This window comes from Larimichthys crocea, chromosome X (assembly GCF_000972845.2).
Source record: "Larimichthys crocea isolate SSNF chromosome X, L_crocea_2.0, whole genome shotgun sequence".
Taxonomy (NCBI): Eukaryota; Metazoa; Chordata; class Actinopteri; family Sciaenidae; genus Larimichthys; species Larimichthys crocea.
The window spans coordinates 23,881,819-23,902,518 of record NC_040020.1 but is presented as its reverse complement, the minus strand read 5'-3'; the positions used below and the strand labels follow the sequence as shown (position 1 = coordinate 23,902,518).

Here is a 20,700-nt window from a genome sequence, read left to right as displayed (position 1 = left end):
TCCAATTTTCTCTGTCAGATGAGATACATTTTGGATTTAGTAAAGAAACATAATTAGGTAATTCTGCCGAAGCTAAATAGACCCATATGTGCCAGAGGCATCTAGAAAGGCACAAAGCTTCATCTTTTTCTGTGTGTTTGCGTGTGTGTTAGAGGGGAAGAGACACAAAGAGAGTGTGTGTGCATGCGTTTACATCTCGAAGGCTTTATTTCAGAACTCATTTTAGTTTGTTTGGTTGTAGTCTTTCAGTGCTGGCTCTAAATCATATTACAGATAATCACATTTATTATGTTGTCTTCAGAGACGTTCAAATGAGTAACACAACGTCAAACTACGTGTCTGTCGTGATAAATTCAAGTCACTAATTTAAAGATTAAACAGGTGTCCTCCAAACAAATGATCTTTGTGTGTTAAATTGATTAAATGTTAAATTACTGCAGGACAAGACACACATGGACCAACTATTTTTGTTGTAAAATACGTGTCTACGATTTGAATCCAAATTATTGAAATATGCCTCCACCCCTGACATGAATGTTTTGTAGGGTAAAGGATGAAGATGTGCAACAGTCATAAAGAAAGAAGTGAACTTGCACTTACTACTTTCAATATTCTAATGGAAGCTGGATGAGTAGAATGTCAATCTAAAACTTTAGGTGGACTCCATCCAAGAATGAGGGTATGATGTCATTTCTAATCACTTAAGCATTAAACATTTTCACACAGTAGTAATTGAGTTTTTCAAATGTATGTTGTGTAATTCTGGTGCACTTAAATATGCTTTTTAAGCTAAAAATCTACACCACCTTCTCAGATTTGCAGGCTTGCATCTTGCAGAGAAACTGCAGCCGTCCTAAGCAGTGTTTGTAACAGCCAGGTGTCTCTGCTCAGTCTGGCGACGGTGTTGAAACAGGCCTTCCCAGGCTAGAAAGGAATCGAATCTTAAAACAATTAAAGGCCTCGCACACCCACACAAGTGTTTTCAATTACTCTGGCTGATTAAAGGTTGAAGGTGGGCAGAGCTGTGCTGGGAGTTTGCCGAGGTCACGCAGATGTGTTGATGTATCAGAGCACAAAGAGTGCTGATAATATTAAGGGTGGCTGTGTTCTATTCAAATGTTCTAGAAAGACAGTGTGACAGTACGGACATTTAATGTGACCATACCTTGAAGAGTAAAATAAGCGAGGACAGCCGTGTGTGAACCACGTGTGTATAGAGACTTTGAATAAAACTCAAAACCACAGATAGCGCTGAATTGATTTACCATTTTTCTATTAACTATGTAAGTGCTAGTAAGAGGTTCAAGGTTAGGGAGATGTGTTACACTAAAAAGTTGTATATATGCTCGTCATGGACAAAGAAATTGTGGACGCTGGTACAAAAGCCCTTCCAGAATTACATAATGGGAGCCTGGTTATGCAACTCTATGGGACCTTTTGTTGTGCATCATGTGGCATGAAACTGGACTGTACCTATGGTCCAGATGTCACACACTGCTGCTGCTGTATGAACTAGGGCGGCTGTGGGTCAGGAGGTAGAGCAGGCCATCCACTAATGTGTGAATGTATACTGTATGAATGGTTGGCTCCTAAAAAAAAAAGAAAAAAGAGACACCTTGCATGGCAGCTAATGCCATCAGTGTATGAATGTGTGTGAATGGGCGAATGAGATATGTAGTGCAAAAGCGCTTTGAGTAGTCTGAAGATTAGAAAGGCGTTCTATAAGTACAGTCCACTTACCATTTAACTGTGTATCCAACAGTGCCCATTGGTGCAGTCCATCCCTATTGATGGAAAAGAGTGACCAAGTATTGGTTCTAATATGCTGTCATATTTACATTTGTAATGTGAATGCAACATGTGATCCAGTTTCTACCATAAGTGATCTCATTTCCATTTGGAACATTATGCCTCATTTGACAGAAACACACACGCCTCCTGCACTATATTACCAACTGTTATTTCTTATCTCACGCCACAGGCTGTGTACTGTGTAGTCTTGATTCTTGAATAAATTAGAAATTTAAACCAGCGCCTCTCCACCCACTGGCCAGATCAGCCAATGTACAGTATGTGGAGGCTCTCGGAGCTGTTAACGTGATGTGTTTGATGATAGGATGTCACAAAAGACAGTCAGGGGGTTCATCTGGTGTAGCCAACTGTTCATATTTCTTCATATGGTCTTTAATCTTCATCCTAATCAACATTAGTAATGCATAAGCCTAGCAGACCGACGCCACACAGTCACACAAATGTGCCCTTGCATAATTTCTGGCAAGACCCCCTAGACATGTTCTGTATAAACATGTAACCATGCATACAATAAATAAATTACACACACAAATACAAAACCCCACTTATAGTTTTTGCAAGTTATTTATATAAGCATATAGTATCTGTGCACCGACTTATGTAGCGTTGTGATGTATTGTGGATGGGACTGAGGAAGGAGCGCTGGATGACAGGGAGATGTTGGTATAACAGTATGTAGAAAAACCCCAGAGAAGGCAGGAGGAGAAACTATATGTTTCCTGTCATTTAATGGAGAGCAATGCTGCACAGCTTTCCATTAAATGAGAACCCAAAGGGCACACCAGGAGACTTACTGTATAGGTGCCTACACTAATTATGATGTCAGTTATGTGGTGTGATTCAGGCCTTAAGTAAACCTGTGTTCACACTGTGCTTTTTCATCTGAACAAACACATGATTGATCGTAAAGCTTAGTGACCGTAACTTGGCATGGAAGGCCCATCAGGCTTTGGCTTTCAAACATACTGATAGTGATTACTGATTCATGGTGCTGCAGTGAGGGTGATACTCGGCAAACAAGGAATTTGGAAGGCCTTGTCTTTTTTGATGCTTGCAAAAATGTACAAAAGCAAAACTGTAAAGAATACATTAAACAATGTGCTTATCGACTATAATGATTCCAAGATTCCAATCCTTGACCCTTTGCTGCATGCCATTCTCTCTCTCTTTTCCTGTCGCTTAAGCTTTCACTATCTCATAAAAAAAAGAAAAACACTATGCACTGTGTAATATTTCCTGACTGATTGGAAACTTGTGCCTAAACCTGAATACCTGGATGGTACTCAAGTGTAGGCTAACGTTAGCAGCTCTGTCCCACTGTTTATTGGATTTGGGAAAATGTATTCTCCAATTTCAATATGAAAGCTAGCATTAGACCTGCCAAATGCATGGTTTGGTCATTACCCTCAATGCAATTCAGCAATTTAGACTTTTTACCTGGTGCTTGTAGTTTAAGCATGATGTCACGCATGTGTAGTGAGCCAGTTGCAATGCAACAGTCGCTTTGTCTCAATTCAGATTATATTTGTACACCGTGTACACTATGCACTTCTTGGTTAATTTCAGCAGGGTAGTGTTGTCTCAATTTAGATATGGCCAATTTTGAACTTCCTTAAAATGAAAATCACTACATTTTACTGCTTTTTCTTGTTCTTGTACTTCTTGGAACAGCAAGCAGAGCAACATTTGGTCCTTTCTGCTAAGTAGCCATAATGGTGGCCACTGAGAGCAAGAAAGTACTCCATCTGGGTAACAACTTACAAGGCTAATGGTAGTTAGCCATTTGAATAGGCAAAATTGATGGTTACCATGGTCACCACCTGTGTTGTCTTATTCTGTGTATGTCAAAGACCCTGTTTCAAACAGGATGTTTGCAGTGCTGGCATGGAAAGCTTGCCACGCATAGCAACAGTAACTATGGACGGCAGAGCTTAGTGAAAGGTCAGTGGTCAGTTCAGAGGTCTCGTTCTGTGCCTATACATCAGTGTTTAGGAGGATCCGTGTGTGTACACCCACGTGATTGCTAATCGCCTATAGAGTCATAGTCCATGTAACCTGAGTGTCAGAGCTGGTATGTTCAATCCTACCGTTCCTTCCATAATCCCCGTCTGCTGCTCACTCTCTCCTGTCCAAGCTTCATCCCACTGTCCATTATTAATGGAGTCAAGCCTGCTCTGCAGAGAGTCAGCAGCTATGACAAACCTGCTGCTACACACAAATGTTTACACTCAACAGGCTTAGTGTGTGTCTCTGCACGAGTTTCTCTCAGTGTTTGCACTGTGAAGTAAAAAGTTGTGTAAACTGCCAATACAGAGCTGCCCCCCCAAAAAAAGCAGGACTTCGCGTGTGTGTGCATGCAGCGCAGAGCATTGATACGTGACGACAAATCAGCAGAAGTATTGCTTTGTCAACAACACCAATCAGGGTGGATCGAAAACAGCCCCAACACCTAACAATCACAAACGTTTACTGCTGTGTGTGCGTCTGTGTGCGTGCGTGCGTGCGTGTGTGTGTGTGTGTGTGTGTGTGTGGTGTGTGTGAGCAAAAGAAAGGAGATGCAAGAGAGAGAGAGAGAGAAGTGTTACTGATAGAGTCAGATCTGGCAGGTGTGAAGAGAGAGAAGTGTTACTGATAGAGTCAGATCTGGCAGGTGTGAATGACAGAGTTCTGTCATTGTTTAAAGTGAAGGAGAAAAGTGAATAAGAAAATAGCTCAACCAGAGAGCTCCCAGTTGGCACGCTGTAATAGATGTCAGTCATAACGTTGCAGCATCAGAAAAGAAGCACTGAGATGAGTGGTTTCATTACGATATCAGCATGATGCCACGGCCATCTATCCAACAAGCCTCAGGCTCTTTCTGTCACATGATTAAAGAAGCAAGAAGATATGACAGAAAATCAATAATGGAGAGGAAGGAAGAGGGGATACACGCACAGGTGAACACACAAATAAAATGAAGAGGGGCTGACAGACAAAGTCAAGAGCGGCTGATCCTCGGTTAACGCAGGAGGTCTTTCTGCATTTTTTTATGCACAGTTAAGTTCCCAATTGTCATTGTTTATTTTGTCTATAAAAAGGCAAACTCCAATGACTCAAAGTCACACTCATGGCTGTGTGACTAACATAATGTTTTTCCTTTGTTCTAAAAAAACCCCTCAGCTGTCTTCTATGGACGTTGCTATAAAGAAGGCAACTTTCTGTTACCATTTAAAGTTTTGTTCAGACAGACAACGACACGACACACTTTTTCTGCAACACAAAGTGTCCTCACCCAGCAAAACGTGGCATTGTCCATTCAAAAGTTCACATTTTTCATAAAAACTTTGTAACATATCGAATTTAAACCACTTTAAATCACTTCAAAGTCGTAAAGTCCTCCTTCTTCAGCATGCAGGTGACTGATAAGCCTTCAAACTCATGAGTCTAGTATGCAAACCAGCCTAAAGCAACAAGAACCTCTCACATGGAACCAGCTACAGCAGTCTTCTAAAATATCCAATTATGGTTAGCTTGATGTGCCTACATACATACATTTTCAGACTTATTTTGGAATTAGATGATTGTTTATTTTTACAGCTTGATGCTCTATTTTTGCAAAGTGAGAGCCACAAAGGCATTTGGTTGGAGCTGGATTTTGAAGTAATAACAAATACTGCACACTTCTGATAATTATTGGTGTAATAGTAAATGCCCTAGATGGGTACGGAGTCCAAGGGGTGTCATGGGTAAAAAAGCTTTATTGTAATACAGTATTATTATGACTGGACTGAGTGGATATTCTTCACTTCTTCATTCTTTCAGCGACACTTCAACGACACTGCAGATCATTCAGTTCTAAAACTCAGCTTCAGGGTTTCTTGTTCTATGATATTGAATGTAGTGAATACTAATGAAGTCATTTGTGTGCATGGGTAATTAATCAAGAGCACAAATATGTTTTTGCTGTTTTTTCCATGACACCTTCTGGGCTCCATAGATGGCCTTTGTAAATAATAAGATTTTTTTGATTACCTTTAGAGCAGTGGATGAGCTGTTGATATTTTTGATATATTAAGGTGTTTTGTTGTTGTTGTTTTTTTACTAGGAGGTTTTTTTAACAATATATTTATTAACATTTTCTTACATACACATACACTTGTATGGAATGAATGTCTTTACTCGTTTTACAGGGAGTCTCCATGTTTGTGTTATAGTGACAGTAATGGTAAATACACGGTGGCTTGGAGGCCTGTGAGATTAAACACAAAGGAGATCTTAATCAGACTCTTCATCCTCCATGCTTAAGATCCACAGTATATTGATCTGGGCTCGTGCTCTATACACTGATGTTCATGTTGATGAGCAGTTGTGCTGCTGAGGCTGATTGTTCAGCAGATCTGGGTGAGATCGCTCTTCGAGATGTGACTGAGTGGGTAAAACCAACATGAGTGGATCACAATAGACCTCAAATGTGATTTAGGTTTATAATTGGTTGACTTGTTGTTATTCAGAAATCAATATCCTTTCTGCTCTGTGTGTCCTTGAGTACTCACTATGGACCAAGACCTGTGACTTTTTCCTTTATTTAATCATACACAATGAAAAACAAAACGTAACACACAGCAGCAGTTACAGTAGGAATGAGAGTTTAATCTGCTCATTAAAACATTCAAATTCAATTTTAGGTATTCAGTAAACACCTAGAGACTCTTAGAAAACATGTATTGAATATGTGAAAGCCTCTTGCGTTAAATTCAGAAAGGTTACTGTATTTTCAACTACTATATATCAAAGTGTTTCACTCTATGATCCATGCCCCATTCCTATTTATATTTGATCCCCAAATAGAGTAGATACCAAATATAATCCACTTCCTCTAAATGATACTGTCTCTTCCTTTTTCCAATTCCCTGTTCTAATTCTGGAAACCATCAAGATTTGTATGATTGTACAAATATCCCCCAAGAAGACAGACAACAACGATCAATGCAATCCATCGTAAGCTCTTAAAGAGTACTCCACCCATTTAGTTGTTGCAAATGTTGATCACATTACGATAACATTGTCAGACATATAATAAATAGTTTCAGAAGAAGCAGGGAATCAAAATCGATGCAGCAGAACCAGATATTGTCTTTTTTTTTTTTATTCCTTGTCAATGGCTCCTACATTACCTAAAATGCAACTGGACTGCTGACAATTTAGCCAGAGATTTGGGTGTGTTATATAGGCTCAAGCTTGCTTTAGCTCACTTGTTTCTAAGTCCACTCCCTTCTTCCTCAGCTGATATCGCATCAGATTTCACATATCTCTCTCGAGCCACTTTATACAAATTTTCGTTCCACAAATTCGTTAGTATTTGATGATAAAGTCTGTAAACAGACTTTAGTATGTAAAACCAAAATTAGGGTATAACCAAAGTAATTTGATCCTCATCCTCACACAGGAATGTCTGAATGGCAATCCATCCAATAATTCACTAGAAACTTGGTTACTCAGCCATCAAATTAAAACCTAAATAAAAAGGTTTAAATTATTGAACATCCCTTTTTGTTTTCCTGAATTCCCTGTTAAACTTAGAAGAGCTGAGTGCACTGACAGTTGTTAACAATGTTAAACATTTTTAATTTATTGATGAAGTCCATTTACGACTGCCAACATTAGTTAATGCTTGATGCGATAGATGGGAATTTTGCACCAGAGTGGACTCACATGAGGATAAACTTTAGCTGTCCTGTACAGAGAGCTGGGATAATGGTTGTCCCAACAACAGGAGTCATGGCGACAGACGAGCAGGCAGCATGACTAAAACATTAGTTGGGAGTTTGGTGAAAGACGTGGAGGGGTAAGTGATATCCTAGAGGGTAAATGTTCACCTGTCTAATTATAAATACTATCACACACAAGCACTGTGAACCACAATACAGCACACACACACACATGCACTGCCGAAAAAATGTAGGGATGTCCGCATGAGCCAGACAAAACCTCAGTCAGAAAGCTCAGAAGGATTTGCCAGTTTGATCTCAGCACTGACAAGTCTGGACCCATCCTGAGTAATGTTTTCATTCCTTAAATTGTGGACATTTGTGTGCGTGAATCTCAGAGATAGCGAAAAACATTTGTGCCCACACAGTTTGAATTCATTAAATAATTCATCATGAGGTCTATTTGTGCACAGAAATTAGTGAGTCAGTGGAGTTTTTCAGTTGGGATTGATTCATGTCAGCAGATCTATGCTGATGCTGTCAAAATGTCCAAGTGTCAGATATCACAGACAAACCCGATCTTTCTTCCCCATTTCCCCTCTTTCTTTCCCCATCCTCTTTCCGTTTAATCCCAGCTGTGTACAGTAGATCAAATTATACATTAGCTCTTCATGTATAATGGATCAGCTCAGAAGCAGTGGATCGCTCGCCAGCTTCAATTTGCTTTGCTCCCAGCTTGTCTTTGGATCATTTGCTGCACTTAGTAGAAACCTACATCGGGTTACTGCAACACTGTGGGAAAAGCACAGTCACAGCAAGAAACTGCTTTCTTCTTTGTTAATTTTCATAATTTAAACTCGAGTTTACCAGATTAAGAAACAATGTTTAAATACAGGCTTAAATTAAAGAGCAGAATAATACCCTTTCCAATATTATTTCTTGAATGTCTATTGTTTTGAATTCAAATTGAAATCCTATTGTTCAAATGTAAGACTGTAAGTGAGGTAAACCTAGACTAAGCAATAATAAAATGCAAGTTTTGGTTGTGCAGTTACAAGTTAATGTCTTTAACTAAAACCTACGCAGTGAAGACTGTCATTGCTGACCGTAGGTTGCAGAGGCTGGCAAAGATGCTCACGTACAATCCTCTCAAATCTAAACAAACAATATGGACCTGTGTGTCAAGCAAGCTGGTTTGTTAATCCAACATTCTGCCTGCAGGTTTTCTCTTTCTTTTTCTTTTGTGGTAGATTTCTGCATAGTACTGCCACAAGTGATCTTCTAACGGAGCATAAAACAACTATATTCTTCAAGGCACTTCATATTATTTCTTATCATGTCATTGCCTTGCTCATTTTTGTTAAGACAAAAGTGAAGGAATCCACAATGCCACTGACTTGTTTCCTGATTTCTTTTACATTTTTTTATTTGCAAAACATGACTTTGCTCCCTAGCGGAGACTGATGAGGATAAGCAGTTACAGATAATGGATGGATGGATGGACTTTGCTCCCCTAGTGCACATGTTGGCTTTGGGTTTCTTGTTTAGTCTTCTCCCCTCTCCTTGTGTCTGTAACTTCCTGCTTCCTGCCATTGTTGTGTTTCCCGCCAGTTCTTATTGCCTGTTCCACCCTGATAAGTTTCACCTGTCCCTAATTAGTTTTCACCTGTGTCTTGTTGTCCTGTCTTCACTTGTGTATTTAATCTAAGCTCTTTGGTGTCATGGTCTTATCATGTGTCAGCCGTTCAGCCTGTGTTTTGTCCATGTGGTTTGGGATCTTTGCTTATCTTGACAATGCCTTTTCTTTTGAGTGTTTCGACCGGTCCCTGCCCCCACCACACTGTAGGTTGTCTGTTTTACATCATTAAATTATTTTTGGACTGCGCCTTGTGTTGCATCTGCATTTGGGCTTTTCCTTGAGTGTCCTTGCTTGCACAAATGTGACACACCTATACTATGGAAGAATTATCCTATATTTATTCATTTATCTTTAAAAATGTAGACCGTATACTAATTTGTCCAAACACTGGACTGTGAAATTTTCCAAGTATGGGATCAAATTAAAGTCAAAGGTAACATTCGGGGAGAATAGATAAGATCACACACTTGTGCACACACATGCACTGAGGTGGGAGAGGTTCAATTTTATGCTTCAAGAAAGACAGTAAGAAATATAGGGAGATTAGGACTGGGGCAATTTGAGAGTGGGCATTGCAGAAGGAGTGTGAGGAGATAAAAAATAAAAAAGAAGGGGAGGAACAAAGATATACAGCAGAACAACAAAGAGAGTGTGTTTAACTTACTCCCTTATCAGAGAGTGTAAAAAGGATGGATTATTCCCATTAAGAGATTACGATGCAGGCTAGAAGCACTGAATGTTACAGAGAAAAAGGGCATGGTGGAGTGAGGGATGACGCAGGTACGTATCGAATATGATGGACTGATTCAGCGTTTTCAATTTCAGTCAGAGAAACTGGATTAGATTCATCTAGATAGTCATCAATGACCGTGCACACAGCGGCAGCGCATGCACATGAATGAACATTACAGTATGAATTTATAAAAGTTAATAACTGAGATCCTCACAATCATCACAATTGCCATCTGTTTAAGCTGTATTAATGGCTGTTTCCATACGCTTAATGAGAGTGTTTGTACCGTAGAGTTCAGATGGCGTGTTGTTCACTTTGCTACATCTTGTTTCCATACTCCAGCAAAAAAGGAATTTGAAAAACCTTAGTTTGTTTGCAAAAAACACAGGCTTTATCTAATCTTAAAGCAGCTATTGGAGCTTAATAAACCGTTTTAGCTCATTGTTCAGTTGTCCGGCACACAACTCCTCTCGCTCCTACTGTGTCATTTTCACATGCAGCAGGCAGCTGTTCAATAAAGAAGCTCAGCATCGCCAAATAACAAAGTTTGCCGCTAGTTGGTAAACATAGTGGAACATTTAGCAGCTAAAGAGCCATGTTGTTCCTTCAGGAGTTGAGACCCAAAAAGGAGCCAAAAGAGAGTAAATATAAACTTCAGATGCATGAACATGAAATCGGGAACTGTTTTTTCACATCAGCTTAAACAATCATTATATGTCAGTATACACCAAAGACAGTATAAAATATGGATGATCTTTGACATCACCCATAGATGTCTGAAGAGCCATTGCGAAGCTCAAAGTGTGGTGCTCTGGCCACTGCCATTTTGGTAATCTTGCCATTGCAGACTCCCCGCTAATCTAAAAATGGACAAAGATGTGAGGCGTGGGTGGAGTTGAGGGGGACTGAATGAAGCTGGGGTGCTCAAACAAACCATCTGTAACAGCATCCAACTGCCAATCGAAGCCTCACTCTTAATTTTCCACAACTTTAGGCGTTAATATAAATTGAACAAGTGAGCTGTATAGAAATTCAGACTCAGTACAGTTGTCCAGGATGTAAACCTGTTTATTTTTGTTGTAAAGTTTAAGCATTTTAATATGACAGCTTATGGAGCTAGCCTCGACTGGCCATTTGAGGAAGTACGTTTTGAGCATACTGTGCAATTAAACCAGAAAAGTTGCAATTACAGTCGTCCCTCGCTATTACGTGGTTCACTTTTTGCGGACTCGCTGTTTCGCGGATTTTTTGTGTGTAATTTTGCATGTTTTTTTTTTACAGCGTACTGTACAGTATGAACGCACATTGTGTTCTGCGTCCTAAATTGGTTAAGGGAGAACCGCACATGTGTTCTGCGTCCTGATTAACTAAGGGAGTACTGTACAAAATGTGTGTAAAAAGGTGTATAAAAGTGTGTGGTTAAGGGTTTTACGGCCTTAAAACATGTATAATAATTGTATAACTTACGTATCCCCCGCGATAAACGAGGGACCACTGTATAAGAGAACTGATAGATTTCAGTATTAGGGATGGGTCATCCTTGGATGATTTGCTAATGCAAATAAGTGTTAGAAGTTTATGTATTGTGTTTGCTGCTGCAGAGGAAATAAAGTTCCTATAAAGTTATTAAGCTAATAAAGTTCCCACAGCACCTTGCAAGCATCCTTCATTAGCATATAGCTAATTAGCTACCAACTATGACCCAGGCTAAATTAGTAAACAGAGGCGAATGTGCTCCCAACTGTGGTTAAAACAAAGTGTGGACATACTACAGGGAAAGCTAGTCTACAACAAGTGAGCACAGTCATTCGAGAGTGAAGCACTCTCACTCTCTTTCTGTCTCTCTCTTTGTGCTTTGGCCTGTTTATTTCCTGTGAAATCCTCACTGTCACATATTTTCCTACTCCTAAATTCTGATCAAACCGAAATGCTGGTCATTGGCCCTGCTCAGGCACAAATCTTCATGTGACCTTTTGATCCTACTCTCTCCTTTGATCAGCACATTCAAGAAACCACCACAATACTTTTTTCCACTCGGGCAATATCGTTGCTCTTTCCTGTCCATGGCTGATGCAGAAAGGCATCCATGTCAGATCAGACTTAAAGGTACTGTTGATAACTTTGAAAACTGAACTGGCTTGCCCCCTCATACTTGTCTGATCTCATTATACCTTATATTCTGTCACATACTCTACGCTCTCAGAATACAGAGCAATGAGTCCAAGGAGAAAAAAGAAGTCAGCTGGCTGCAGGGCCTTTTTCCTTTTTTCCTAACAACCTCTCCTCCTCTCTCCCTAGTTTGCATGCTGTCATGTCTCCCTCCGCCACTATATGTTTGTCTCTCCTATCTGTGTAAGGAAGTCATGTGGTTCAGGTTTTATCTATCAGGCAACACCAGACGTCCTTCTGGATCCATACTCTTCACACAGATTTTGCAATTCCTATTCTTTACACATAACATGTACTGAGTGTCTCTCCACCCTGGGAGAAAGGCACCCTTTTTTCATTTTGAGGGAGAGGTACTTCCTCCGTCATTTTCTGTACAGATTATAAGGCTTTGAGGCAAATAGTGATTTGTGATGCTGGGATATATAAATAAAACTGATTTGACTTGAGTGTAGTGTTGATGGATGCCGTTGTGTCATAATGTTCTGCAATGGAAATGGAAAAAGGAGCTGCTGACACCTGGAAAACATTAAGGAGAAAGCTTCAGCGAGATTTCATAAAATATTAGCGTGTTAGCTTCTTCCCAATACAAAACCATGTACAAATTGCATCCAATATAGTAATTCTGATAATATAATATTGTTGCTCTTCATTTGCAATAAATCAAAGTAGTTTTCCTGTTTAATACTGGCCAGAAGTGATGCAATATGCACATAAATCTATCCATTATTATGCAACTGCGAATTAAACTTCACTTCTGGAATTTTATCTTTATTTGTTATCAGCAATAAAGAACCCCCGAGCCTGATGCAGCTAGGAGGTATGCTGTCAGCTCAGCCTTTTGTATATTTCATTGTTGGAAAATATTGCCTAAGATATGATAGACTTTAATGAAAAATTCATTTGTTATGACAGCTCGTGTACACAAGGTGGGTAAGAAATGACTCTTAAATAAGAAATATATGGAAAAAAGTCAGTAAGTCATGCAGGTGTTAAATAGTCTGACAGTCACTCTCACAAGTTGCCAGAGTCCAGAGTTAGCAGCAAGTCCAAAGTGAGTTTATTCAGCCAGTTCTCTGTGAGGCACATGATGCAACAGTGTACTGCACTATCAAGAGAACATAGCATCACATTACCATTGTGATTTTACTATTTAGTCCAAACCTATTTATAATTAGTATGAGTTGAAGTTACAATTTCTTCTGCTCGCACTGTATAAAAAGAATATATTAATCTCTTTTATACTAACTGCAAAAACAGTGAACAATGACATTCAGTAGTGCATACCGCATATGTTTATATGTTGTGTAGCACCGGGAGAGTTTTTCCAAACACAGATTTAGGCTCACACATTAGAATAAATGCACAGTGATAATCATTTTAGCAGATGAACTCTCCTGTCTGTAGTGTGCAGTAAGCTCAGCAATTTAAAAGATCTGTACTGCACACAGCCTGATGTCCTGATGTCCTGATGTCCTGATGTCCTGCTGCCCTGCGGACATTTCCAGGATTAATTAGCCACAGCGGTGTCTCACACTGATGACATCAGCATCAGGCTGGGGGATATTAATGAATGTGATTTTTTTTTGCTGACAGGTAAAAAATTCTCTGTTTAAGCAGGCATCTGCTCCTAATGCGCACTGAATATGTATGTGTATGTGGTTATGTGTGTAACCACAGCATGCGTCACAAACCAGTCTGGGTCAATGTTGATTAAATAAACATTTGTGTTTATAGAGCAGCCCTTTTCTCAACAGGCATGCATAAAAAAAACATACACACACAGACACGATACGCCTGTTAACATCCCACGCTGTCACACCATTTTATCACTAATGACAATGAACCAAATACTGTGGCTTCTTCAACTGAGTTTGATTTCACCACAAATATGGAAAAAACGGAGAACAATACAACCCGACTCCCCGTCCCCATACACACACACAGAAAATCATTTTCGAGGAAGGACAGCACTCACTGTAAAAGTTTTGAAACTTCATGTTAAAACGGAAATGCAAAGATTTTGGCGGCTAACCATAAACATTATAAATATGGACGTTGTATTTGTGACATTAATCATAGGTTTCTGAAGAGCCGTTACGAAGCTCAGAGTGCCATCTTGGCAGTCCTGCCTCTGCCGCCTTCAGGCCAATCTAGACATTGGAAAACATGTGGATTGCTGGACCAGAGGTGTGCTGAATGACACCTGGGTGTTCAAACAAGACATCTGTAATGGCACCTACCTGTCAATCAAAGCAGTCACATTTATGTATAATTTAATCCTAAATAGCTGTGAAGTTGGGCATTTTATTATTGGGGCTTGTGGAAATTGACTTGTTCTGAAGCCAGCATCAAGTGGCCGTTCAAGGAACAGCCATGGAGGTTACCGCTTGGGACTGACCCAGCATTTTGATTGCAATAACAAAATCATGTAGGGAATCTTTAAATACGTTCGCAGCTGCTACTGAATGTATGTGTGCACAATTTCTGTGTGTGTGTGTGTGTGTGTGTGTGTGTGTGCATGTGTATGTGTTTATAATGTGCAGGAGAGAGTGACTAATGTGAGCCTCCATGCGTAATGGCTCACTCATGCTAATGAATAAATAACTTGAGAGATCAAATAGAGGAGTCTACAAAAGAAAATATACATGAAATATGCAAGACTAGCTTTTACATAAACCTACTTATCTTTCTGCACATCTTAAACTTTGAAGTTCCCTGAAGAATTCCAAACTATGGTATCAGCATTATGTATGACCTCTGTTTTGTATGTGTAATTCTCTCTCATTGACAAAGGAAAGGAGGAAATATGTGTGTGGGTGTGTGTGTGTGTGCGTGTGTGTGTGTGTGTGTGTTGGGCAGTGGACTTGGCCAGAGAGTGAGACAAATTGTTCTGGTGTTTCCTTCTGACTTGAGGTGATTGTCTCTGTGGTCTTGTTAAACATTAAACGTACTAAGTTAAATTTATGCCTGTAGATGACTGATACTGCTTTTGTTTCCGTAAGGAGAATTTTTATGTTCAAGTGTTTTGTGTTCAAGTGTTTCCTGTAGAGAGGAGTGTGAGTCTGTTCTGGTAGCAAAGTTTGGACTGACTATAATGCATAGTGTATGCATGGATCACATCAAAGATGCTGGAGATAGTCACTGTTCTGGTTAAGTCAAGAATCATAATTCTATCACATAGCAAGCCTCTATTAGTCTTGTGCGGTGCTGTATATAAAAAAGCGTTTACTTCATCCTTTCTGTGTAGCTCTCGATATCAACTGTGAATGAAAATATGTGGCCAAATAAAATTTACAGCTAGAAGCCAGGAGTAATTTCACATTTTTTAAAAGTGCTGTCCCTGAGACTAAATTACACTGTGGTTTGTGACAAAAGCTGTTTTCTTTTTTTGCGTTCCACTGACTAGAACTATAGACTCTTACCCCTAAAAGCCACCGTGCATGGCTATGGCATGTTCTGGCTGACGGAGCTGATTCTAGACAATGTATGTAATTCCACCAAAAGCACCACAGTACATTTCAGAAGCGTCCCAGCAGCGTCTCTCCACGGACAATACACAATATACCGTTCCATTTTTGATGGATGCAGTGAACAGCAGCAGAGAGCAGGCTGAGCTAGCCAGAAGACAGACACTGATATAGCATCCAGTCAATTTTCAAAATAAAACACCCTGTGCAGACTTCCGATCATAAAAACAGACAAAAGTGAAACTATTTAACTACGTAGCCTACTTACTTAAGGTAGAACCAAAGAAAAATGACCAAATCTAAGCAATCTGAGCAAAATCTGGTGTGCAAAACACGCCGCTACATTACGCATTGGTGGGGTTTGAAGCCATGTGGAGAACGGACCAAAATAGCAATATACAGTATGACATGGGCATCGTTTCATGTTGTGTTTGTCAGGTCTATATGGACCAGACTCCAACCTGCCTAAATCTGGAGAACAACATAGGTAACAAAGTATCTTTTTTGGCATTTAGCTGATAGCACTGCCATGGTTAGTATAGCATGGCTATAGTCTTATTTAAGTTAATTGTTGAATGCCCCAAAACCTTTAATAGCTGTTAGTGTTACCTAAAGTCAGGGTTTCTTAGCCTAATATGCAAGATAATATGCAAGATATGCCACTCCAGGAGAAGAGTGTGAAAAAAATGCTGCTTCTCTGTAGAGACACATGTCAACCTTAGGAAAAGATGCGTGGCTTATCCCAACAAGCTGACTGCGCATCAATCACTACTGTATACCGACTTATCATCATCATAAAATCACAATAAGAAGAGAGAGGATGTGATATTACAGCATACTGGCACACAAAAGTAAATTTTGTGTAAGTAAGTCGGTCCTGTTTAGTGTGTAGATTCAAGCTTCACCTTCAAAATGTGTCTAATTGAGTCTTATTCAATGGGAAGCAAATTATTCTAGTTAAATGGTCTAATATATTAATGGACAAAGCAGCATAGGTCAAAGCGATGACTTCCTTCCGACAATGCTCCCTGCAGGCTCCATCCACAGTTCTGCTGAATGAGACTCGACCTGTCTTGTTTCACAACAGCCGCCTGTCTTTGTCTGTGTATTGATTTAAAAAAAAAAAAAAAAGACCATCCAGACATTGAAACCTCAAGCTTTTGACAATAGTGATCGTGTCAGGAGAGAGTAGTTAATGGAAAAAAGACATTAGTTTATTTCGTCTGCTTTCATGTTTGAAGACCAGCGTCTGTGAATCAATATCTGTCCTTTGTAAATGTTCCCTGTATGTGTGTCGGCCCATCCTGACCAGGCAAATCAAATCTCTGGCTATCATACCACTACAAAAGAGTGGTCTGATGTCTGGGGAAACCACGAAGCCCTGGGGCAGGACAACTTAGGATATTACTTCTTCGAGAGCAGACAAAAACACCAAAAAAGGACGAAAGGACACAGAGCTCTGCTTTCCAGAAACTGACACAAAAACACAACCACCAGCTTGGGGTGAAACTTTGTGACCAAAGACACAAGTGTGGATCAGGTGCATCGGAGCACGATCTGGAAATCAGGACAGTTGGGATAGGTTTCAGTAATGACCAATCGCATTAGCCTCTTTATCCCCAAATCCAGTGACCATGTGCATGTGTCAATTCACACAGAAATGTGCATATGGATGCTTTTTATCAGATTTATGAATCCATGCATTCTTCCGATTCTATTTCATAAATCTCATGCATTGGGATGATGGTAACACGCTCACTTCATTCACACTCGCACAACTGAATATTGACACTTGCACTACTGCATCTTGGATTCAATGAAAAGAACAGCAAAGAAGAGAGATACAACAACAACAACTTATTGAGTCACCTCAACAAGGTTCTTTGAAAGCAAACATTGTCAATATCAAGTGGCAACCTCTGTGGCTTTGAAATAAAGTCAGTGTGGAAGTGCCTTCACAGCAGAAATAAACATGTTTACAGCCTGGTACAAAAACAGTTTTGGTCTCTATAGCTAATTTCCATATTCATGACAACTATCCTGTCCTTAACTCACCCATTCCCGTTTATAACCCGTTTATACTGTAGGACTTACAGTTTTTCATAATTAACAGCATGGCCACTTTGATCCAGAACCACCACACTCTGAACTGCACAGCGGCTCTTCAACAATCTATGGGTGACGTCACAGATACGACGTCCATGTTTTATGCTGTCTATGGTCGTTACGCTTGACTGTTGCATAGCTGTAGCTGTAGCTGTAGCACCCATACCACTAATTCATCACATGTAAACAATATTTGTGGTAATATCTGAATCATCATTATTAAACATTGGAAGGATGATCAGTGACTTATCTAAAGGCGGGTATATTAAAACAAACTCTACAAAGTGCTTTAAAGCAAATGAAAAGATCACAAGTACACGGAAATTATAGCAAATGCAAAAAAAGAACCATAAAATTCATCACTCATAAAATGAGCCTCTGTGTGACTTGCGTACCACTCACCTGTGTTTTTTGTAAATGCAAAGTAGATGCTCGAACAGGTGCGAAAACAAACAAACAAACATCCGCCTCTTAGTTCAAAGACACACCTTACCTGAAACAGTGATCTTCCTCCAGTCTCCTCTTTAGTGAAACAAACTGGAGATATAGTGAACCGCCAATACATTGAGAGCTTTCCACAGCTTTGAAAAATGGATCTTCCGAGCCATTTTATGTGGTACGATATTGTTTACTTACACCCAACTTCTACCAAGTTGCTGCCCCAAGTGCTTTGGATTTGGATTCTTTAACTCTCTAAGCGTTTCCACACAGCTTTAGGACGAAAGCTGGGATAAAATCCACAGTTTCTGTGGACCGACGGGTTTTTAAAACCTGGATTGTGAGTCTATAAATACCCTGACTATGCCAACTGAAATTACATATATATATTGCCGTATAGGGCATGTGTGTAACAGTTTGAATTGTTTGTTTTGTATATTGTGACCACACAAGGTTGCAACACTTACTTTCATCTGTTGACAATTTCTCCAACTTATTATTTCATTGAAAAAATGTCAAAAAACAGTGAAAAATACCATTCTCAGTTGACTATCATATATTATGAAAAGAAATCGAATACTGTAACGAACAAACTGAGTATCACAAAGTTGCCAATTCATTTTCTGCTGATTGATTGTTGACTGTGCGTTGCAACATGTGATCACAGAATGATCATTTTTTAATCTTCTTGATGTAATAAGATTTTTCCTTATTACATTATACCGCAATCATCTGAAATAATCATAACAACAGTGATTGCTTTCTCTCCATAATTCAAACTGCATCTTGTGGTTTTTAGATTTAGATCTTGCTTACAATTAGTCCCTTAAGGACCCAACATTGCTGGCCACTCAAGGCTACTTTTACTGTTGATGACTGCAGGACCGCTCTCAGACCCTAAAGGCATATTACAGAGACTGTGGCTGCAGCTGCATGAGGCTACAGTAATTCTTATCTGCAGATGTTAAGTATAAGCAGCAAAAGCTAATAACCCAGTGTAGTCTTAATGCATCTTTACACAGTGATCACAAGACAACAAGGCATAGTGTTCAAGGAAAAAAAAAAAGTTTGCTGAAATTGTAAAATCTTGTTTCAGTTTTAGATGGAAAACCTCTGTAATGTCACAAAACAATCCATTAGCAATATTTACACCTATTAAGTAATCAGCTGCAACACTTCATATCCCTCAAGCTGCATCTTATTGGTTCATTTGGAGCCACAAAAGTGAATACCAATGCATTTGCACATTCATAGCTTTAAAGGAACAGTATGTAATGGGGACAGAAAGACGGAAAGGTGGTTGTAAGCCAGAGAAGCTAGAGATATTTATCACACCACAAACTTTTAATAATTCACTTTCAAGTCCGTCTCATTCATCATGAGCAAACAAACTATAAGATCCAATACAAATATGCATGGACTTATATTCTGTCATCTAGTGCAATAATAATATCTCATCATCTCACATCAACTAACAACAGCAAGGCTATAAAATGGATATCAATACGAGAAATGATCACCACGGTATGAAGAGGACAGGTGAGTGAAGACCAGCTATAAATGGCTGACACACAAACAGGCTACACACAATATTTAACACACAAATGACAGAGATTTGAAATGGTGTAACAAAATGTGACATCAACCCCAAAGCTCCTGAAACACCTCAGAAAGTTCAGGCTGCGCTTTCCTTCAAAATAAAAGTCGTCACAACAAAACTAGAAACAAGGAAACAGAATCAACTCCATTCCGCATTATCAGAAAGTTGTGGCAGCCGACACGCTGCTCTTCTGCATCTTAGAGAGGTGCACAGGCAGGTGTAGAGCAAACGTCAACAAAACGAGTTCTTACCTAAGCGTCCAGACCTCCTCTTGCGCCCCTGGCACCCCCACACCACCCTCATCACCCGGCCCGGCCCATCACCACAGGTACAGTCCAGAGAGCCCAGGCTGGACCACAATCAAACAGAGAGAGAGAGAGAGAGAGAGACGAAAGAAAGAAGGAAAAGAAAGGTAAAAAAGAAAGAAAAGCTGGACTTGTAAGTTTTTAAAATCTTCCTGCTCCTGTTAGGTTTCTGTCCAGGCTCACTTTAGGTTTTTTTTATTATTATTTTGTTTTGCTTTTCTATAGATTTCCATAAATTACTTTTCTAAATGATATGTCGCTCCTGCTGCAGTGGACTGAAGTGTTCCCGACTGAAACAGGCTGTTTGTGCTCTGCGCTCCCCGACTTGTGTCAAACTAGTCAGAATATATAGAGGGTGACTTCCGGTGGAAACTTTCAAAATACAACTCAAAAGGGTGACTGTGTTTCGTGTGTGTGTGTGTGTGTGTGTGTGTGTGTGTGTGTGTGTGTGTGTGTGTGTGTGTGTGTCATGACAGACATATCCAACCAAAATTAAAACCTTCCGTATTTCTGTAAGGGGAATCAGGCAGCTGCAATAATGATAACCAGATACAGCGAACAAAAAATGGTGTAAATAGAACTAATTACACTTTGAATCCAGCAGGGTGATGTTGTCATGTAAGAAATCTTGTAAACATGCAGCTGTAAAAGCAGTAATGAATCAAATATGCCTCCTTCTACAGCACAAGAACATGTCTTTAGTGTAAAATATGTGAAATATAAATGAGACCTATCCTGAAAGTA

At 39.6% G+C, this 20,700-nt stretch overlaps 1 protein-coding gene across 1 annotated transcript in view; it reads right to left on the bottom strand.

Annotated features, from left to right (window-relative positions):
• Positions 1-20,265, bottom strand: part of gcgrb (glucagon receptor b) — a 46,406-nt gene extending 26,141 nt beyond the window's left edge. Inside the window, exons 1-2 of the mRNA XM_027282363.1 lie at positions 20,197-20,265; positions 19,903-20,000 (exon numbers count right to left, since the gene is read on the bottom strand). The gene's annotated coding sequence lies outside the window, so the exon portion shown is untranslated. The remainder of the gene's footprint in view (positions 1-19,902; positions 20,001-20,196) is intronic.
• Between the last annotated feature and the right edge of the window lie 435 nt (positions 20,266-20,700).